Genomic DNA, 6,022 nt, shown 5'->3' with positions numbered 1-6,022 from the left:
AAAATCTAATTAATAATTAGAATAAAATTATTATTTTTTATATTAAACAATAAAATATAAATTTAGTTATGTAAAAATAATATTATATAATAATAAACTTTTAATAAATACAAAACAAAAACTCTAAAATTTCTCTTAATACGGTTTCCGGAACTCAGGGAACCAGTTTACCTGGGGTCGGCCCTCCGTGATCTGAGGCGCTAAGAACACCTGTCTTGGTTTGTCGTTGCATTCATTCCTACTTTCATCATATTTCTATTGACTGTTCCTAGGCTTGCTGCTGATGATATTCCTAGTCCTCTCTGAGGTATTGGAATATCAAGGGCCTTTCAAACAGCGTAGTCCTCGTTTCGACGCATGACGTGACCCTACAATCTCGGTCGCTTTCCTAATAGTTTTTCTTTAGTGTCTGCCACCTTGAAGGTATCCCTGAGGTGTTCGTTTCGTACCTTGTCTAATTTTGTTACGCCTCCTGACCACCTTAACATTCCTATTTTAGCAACATGTAGCTTTTGATCATGTGTTTTGTTTATCCTTTAGCACTTCATTCCATACATACATAAGGGCTGGTCTGACCGTTGTTTTGTAGATTTTCCCTTTTAGTTTGATTGGAAATTTTTTATCACACAAGACACCTATAACCGATCTCCACGACTACGTACGACTTATTTTTAAACGATCTTCCGAAATCTCTTTCCCTCTTAAGTTTTTCAAATCACCAATTTGTGAACCTTTTCTATGCTCTATTAAATGAAAATATCCATCACCTTTTATTATATAATTAGGGAATACCTACGAATTACAAAACAAAAAAAAATATTTAAAATTTTTAAATTTGGCTTCATTTCAATTAATTTAAATTCCTTCAACATTAAAAACAAAAAATCTCATTCAATTTAATTCAAAACTTAAATTCCATAAAAATTTGTTATCTGAATAAATCTATATACAAATAATAATCGATCTCATGCTATGTAAAATTTTCTATATTCTATAATTTTGAGATTTCTATATTAATTTTAGTTCAAATATACAATGTACATAACGTAAACCCATACGTATACATGATTTATAATTTATGTATATTGTATATTCGTGATTTTTCAAAAAAATTCTAAAGGGTATTATATTTATTTATGTTGAAATATTGAAATTTTACTAGTATTATTAAATCTAAAATTAACTTTAATATTCATGAAATTCTTTTTCCGCATATACGTTACACAGTAGTAGTATACTTAATGCCTCCCTTGTTTCTATTATACAATTTTGAATTGAAATGAAGAATAATACAAAAAAATAACATTTAATTATTAATGGAAATGAATTCAAAATATATAAACGTGATCAGAGTACATAAATTGTAATCAAATTGACTAACTAAGTCAATTCAATTATATAGATTTTTGTAAACCTACATTTATAGATTATGTACCTACACATGTATACACAAAACACACAATGTTATATTTTTGTAATGTAGCATTGAAAGAGTTATTCACTTAATATACAAAACAAAAATTAATTTTAAAAATATTAAAATTATATAATAATTAAAATTTGTATAACCATAAACAAAAGTAATAAAACCAATTAAATTAAAAACTAATTATAAATTTTTATGACAATATCAAAATTATTGTAAAACAATTCACAATATAAAAAATTTATATTTATATTAAAACTATATACATACAGTAAAACATTTATATTATTGCATTATTCGACTATAATTGTATAATGTCAATTTATTTTAAAATTATTTAACATTAATGAGTGATGATTTTGTCCTTGAACTCTTTTTTTTTTTATATAATTATTTCAATTGTATAGAGTTTAATTATTAATAAAAAAAAATGTTATAATTAGAACATCATTATAAAATTATATAACTATTTTCAACTCTATAAACGATTAAATAAATGAATATTATTGGTTATTAATATTTAATGGTGGATTTAAAAGAATTTTGTTGGAGGGGGGGACCAGTTCTCCGGTTACAATATAATTTGTTAATTATTAACGCAAATTTGCTTATTACCAAGTTATGAGCATAAATAAGTATATGTGAAATATAGCATTTCAAATAGATATAAACATCCAAATTCATTTCATCAAAACCATATTTTTCGCATAACTCCTTTAACAAGAATGAATCCGACTTCACTATTAAAGCTCTCAATATTTCCTTCAATACGTTTTTTTGATTTACAATTCGAAGTAGTTATTTTCGTATATCATGAAAGCGCTTTTATCTCAAATATAATATTATCGTCTGCCTTAGTATCCTAAAAATAAAAATGTTTAAAGATTAATAAAACTATTTTAAATGAAAGCAACTGATTTTCCAAAAAAAAAATTTAATATTAACTTTGCAAATATTTATAAAAAGTAATTGTTTTTTCATGTTAAAGCTTCAATTTTTTTTTAATAACCTTAAACTGTCGACTGTTTTTATTGTCAATTTGTTCCTTTCCATTGACAGCACTTTTCCCTTAGTTGTAAGTTGACGTGAAGTTACAAATTTATACATGATTTTTTTTTAATATTATTTACCTTCGATATGTCCTTCGTTTATGGTATGTACATATACACGTGCTTGTGTAAATGCATTAATAAATATTTCATCTCAATAATGTAGAACGTTGACATATTTAAACATACAAACAATTTAAGCTTAAATATTTTTTTACTGAAAAAATTTAGAAGGGAAAAAACAAATTGCAGCCTAATTCCCGAAAAATAAAATTTCTATTATTTTTTTTTCTTTATTTTTTTTATTATTCACTGGTTATTATTATTTCCACGATGAATTTTAAAATATATTTAAAAAAAGACAAAATAAAAGTAAGCCAGTAATGCAAAAATTGGTAAATACAGTAAAAAATCTACTTCATAAATGTTGACTGCCAATGCACTTGTCAAATATTTATTTCTCTTCCTTTTTTTATTCGCTATCCTTCTCTCCTTCTCTCTCTCTGTCTCTCTATTTTAATTCTTTTAAAATGAATTTCTTCTTAATGCCTTTTACCTACTAACTGTTCAAATAATCATCTACCGTGTACAATAAATCACAACAGAACACATTTTTACTTTTAAAACTTTACTATTACTTACCTACCAAAACTTTTATAATATTTTCCTTTCTCTTTTGCACTATGTAGTTACGACAGTATATGAGAACATAAAACACATTATAACTTCTATAAAAATTTTGGTGACTTAACCATTTTTTAAACAGAAAGTCTATTATATTGTGTAGGTATTAAAAAAAAATTCTATATATACATACAATATAGATTAAATAAAATAAAAATAAAATTTTATATTTATAGTTGGCAATATTATACCACAGAATCTCGTATATAATAGAACCTAGACAAAAATGAAAATAAGAAAAATTACAATAAAAAAAATTATTAAAGTTTTTCATCATTTTTTGTACAAAAATGGAGCCAACATTAGAGAAATAGAGAAAAACACAAAAAAAATTATGCATAGACGCGCACTTTAACAACAACAAATTATAAATATGTATAGAGTTTCAATTCCCTCGATTGTACATACACCTATATGAATACATTGCGGAATTTTAGACTATTTATGTACCCACATATACGTATACATCCACACATTACTGATAAAATTTATGTACTATGCGATAAAAAAATTGCAATTTATACTTGAAAAATTCCATAAACTTTGATAATTCGTTTGAAATACTCGTATCACCCTCATATCGGAAAAAGTAGTCAGTATAATAAAGGCACTATACAAAGGAAATGAAACAAGAAATGGTGGTGAACCAATCAAGATAAACACCTGAGTAAAACGATGTTGTTTACCTTTCCCAATGCTCTTTAATAATGTTCTAAATGAAATAATGAAAGAAGTCACGCGCACATCCAAGAGTTTGAGATGGCCAGGAAGATCTAGATTAAGCGGATGACATTGCCCAGCTTTCCCATACATCAGCCCTGCATAAAAGATCAGGACTCCGGATAAACACACATAAGACTCTGCCATCAGAATAAATAACCGAAGCACAAACCAATTCAAGATAAATGATCCTTATATAGAGGAAGTAACAAAATTCAATTACCTCGATAGTATGATTAGTACACAGGGGAGTACAGAGGAAAATATCTTGAATCAGGCTGGCTATAGCATCATTTGGAAGAATGTAGGGTGCGTAGAGGTCGTCTGGAGGTAAATAAATTCTTCAGAAAAATATGTGGGATCTTTTTTTCGAACTAAGAAGAGTCTTCAGTGTAGAACTGTGAGAGCAGGCTGATGATTAAGTTTATTACTTGTTAAAATTAGGGACAAGAGCACACCCCATCTATATTGTATGTTGAATATCATGCACTCAAACATAATCTGATCGGAACTCTTCACGCTCCTAGGCTTAGTAAACACCATTACATAGCCGATCTGCTAATCATTTATAGAAATCTATTTAGGCGCTTATAAAGGATTAATGAAACAAGTCTGCTTTAAAGGTAACTCAAATATCTAGTTAAATGTCTTATGGTGTATTGGGACCGTTTTCATGTTACCCCCTTTAATTTCCATTATACTTACTTTATTTTGATGTTAAAAAAAAAAAAACAAAAAAAAAATAAAGTAAGATTTAACTGCCATTCTTTTTTGACTAACTTTTTATAATCATCTTTACTGTAAAATGGAACACATGTTGGAAATTAACAAAAAAACAACACAAAAAACCACGACAAAAATTAATTTTTTTTCCATCTTTCGTAATTAACAGTTTTCGTTTTTAGAAACAATTTTTGTTTAAAAGTGATTATTTAAATTGCATAACGAAACCAAAATTATTTAAAACTTTGAAAATACAAAATAAAGAAAAAAAACTGTAGATATTTTGGTAATAACAAGTGCGTGGTTTAGATGTGCTTAATTAGAATTTAATTTTTCTCTTTCGATATCCTTGCATATTACTATGACAAAACATTCTTGTAAGCCCTCTTGAAATTTATATAAGCAAGCAATAAATTTCAATTGTTTTAAACGCTATTGGACATAAATTCACAACAAAATAAATTTCATTTTACTTAAAATTAGAATGAATGCAAATATTATCCTGGCCTCGTCAAAAGTAGAAAAAATTTTTCTCCATTAAAATTTCCATTAAATGAAATTGAGCTGTAGATAGGACATCTATATTTTGAGATACTTTCAGCAATTTATGGAAAAATGGCGGTATTTATGAGACTTCAGATTATGTACCTTCTATATGAGCATACGACTTGTAGTATGTTTTCTAGCAAGATTGTAAAGAACAGCGACGAAAGCGGACAACCCTGTTTGACTCCTGATTGGGTGGTGAATGGTTCGCTTAGTTTCCTTTGTGTTACTCCAAGTTCGGCTTCTTCGTAGAACATTTGAATCATGCGGGCTATTTTGTCTGGGCTTCCGTTTTCAAGTATTTTTCATATGCATCGCGCTTAACGGGGTCGAAAGCCTTTACTTTTAGTCGATGAAGAGCATGTATTGTTCTATACTCTATTGGCTGTTCGACTATTATTTGAAATGTGTTCGCTTGCTAACACAACTCCGACGAGGGCGAAATTCAGCCTATTCTTCACGCATTGTATCTTGTAATTTTTCCCTTAGACAATTCTGGATAATTACTGTTGCCAAGACCTTGTATGTTATATTAAGTAAAGTGATACCTCTCAAATTATTTAAATGAATCAAACTTCCGTTTTTTGGTATTTTGATGATTAGGCCTCTTTTCCAAGACTGCGCAACCCCTTCTTTACTTCAAGTCAAAAAATCATTCAGAAAATCAATAGATTAGAAAAGTGTAAAATACAAACAATTCCTTTCTTTTTCCCATTTTTTTCACTCTTAAAAATTAAAATCTACTCATTTTATTCATCATTTATGCTCTTATTCACAACTCAATTACCACTATATACCATAAACATAAGTTTATTCAGAAAGTTTAATGCCATACCTAACACAATACATTTCACACATTCGCACACATTTTTGT

Source organism: Condylostylus longicornis, unplaced genomic scaffold (assembly GCF_029603195.1).
Source record: "Condylostylus longicornis isolate FDR11 unplaced genomic scaffold, ASM2960319v2 ptg000028l, whole genome shotgun sequence".
NCBI classification, from domain to species: domain Eukaryota; kingdom Metazoa; phylum Arthropoda; class Insecta; order Diptera; family Dolichopodidae; genus Condylostylus; species Condylostylus longicornis.
This window is presented reverse-complemented; position numbering follows the sequence as displayed.